Source organism: Vulpes lagopus, chromosome 16, assembly GCF_018345385.1.
Source record: "Vulpes lagopus strain Blue_001 chromosome 16, ASM1834538v1, whole genome shotgun sequence".
NCBI classification, from domain to species: domain Eukaryota; kingdom Metazoa; phylum Chordata; class Mammalia; order Carnivora; family Canidae; genus Vulpes; species Vulpes lagopus.
This window is the reverse complement of record NC_054839.1, coordinates 38,293,641-38,295,140: the sequence shown is the minus strand read 5'-3', so window position 1 is coordinate 38,295,140 and position 1,500 is coordinate 38,293,641.

Sequence of the window (1,500 nt, the reverse complement as noted above, 5' to 3'; positions counted from 1 at the left end):
ACGATACAGTTTTAAAATATAAGAGTATAAAAGAAAGGCTACTTTTAAAAAATTGAATATAAAAATAAATCAATTACCTCACAGTTAAGGCCATCTTATATTAATCATATAATATTTGCATGCACTGTATCATTTAATTATCATAATAGCCGATGAGGAAGATAAAAAAAAAATTGAGACTTCACCAAGCTTAAAAATTGTTTCCAACTTTTCAAAGAGAGTGAATAATCCAGAATTTAAGGCCAAGTCAGTTAAACTGGTCAATCATTAACTTTCTACTCTGCAGCATTGCCTTCTAATTCATAGATTTGGTAATAAATTTGAAAGTAATTCAGAAAGAAAATTAAATACAATTAATTAAACACATCACTTTAAAAATTTAATTTTGATATGTTCAAGAGTAGTCATAAATAAGAAGTCTAATTGTTTCACCATGATTTTTTGTTACCTTGGATTTACCTTAATAAAAAGAGTGTGCCCTGAGGTTAATTTTGGTCCAAAATACTCTCAGATTATACCTAGTTGTACAGTTTTTAAAGTCATTTAAAAGGATTCAAAGAAAGAAACTAGAATAGAATTCCACAAATACACACAAGAAATCAAGAATGGTCGTGATGCCTGGGTGGCTCAATGGTTGAGCATCTGCCTTAGGCTCAGGGCATGATCCCGGGTCCTGGGATCAAGTCCCACATTTGGCTCCCACGGGGAGCCTACTTCTCCCTCTGCCTCTCTTTCTGTGTCTCTCATGAATGAATAAATAAAAATCTTTTAAAAAATCAAGAATGGCTAATAATAAAACAAAAATTTTAAGACAAAAAAATATAAGAAACAAAAAATGAGATTTTATACTAAGAAAATAATAAATTGATTTGAAATAAATTAGCTAAGAATGGATAAATATTTCTCTCCTTTGTGCCTAGCATTTTGTATAGAGGAATTATGTGTTCATTGTGAAATTCATGCCCTTATCTTTCCCTCTTGTTATAAATATTTTAAATAAAAACTGAACAAAAACTTTGTAAATTCTGCACATCTTGATATTAACACATTTTGATCTCTTGGTTTATTTTTATTTCTTCTATCCTGATTATGTGACAAATTGTTTATCTAGTTGTTGTTGCTTATAAATTATTATTCAAATATCTTCTATAAGGTTGTTTATAAACTCTGTAGATTTTCTTTTCCCCCAGTTCATTGTGTGTATGTATGTGTATGTGTAATTTTTATAAACATCTTTCTCCTGGTTTGTTTAATTTTATTTTTTCATTTTCTATTCTATTTAAATCCCTAATTTGTTACAATGGTTTAAATGCTTAACTAATTTAAGTCCTAATTCAAGACTATCCAGAGCTAAGTAAAAGCCAGTCCATGATGATATGTGGTCTCATAATCTTTTTCCATTTACTTTTGCCCACATTCTTCAAGACTCCTTTGCATGTCTACATAATTTTGACCGTATACTTTGTTTTTCTTATCTTCCCTTTTTGTTGTTATTCCCTT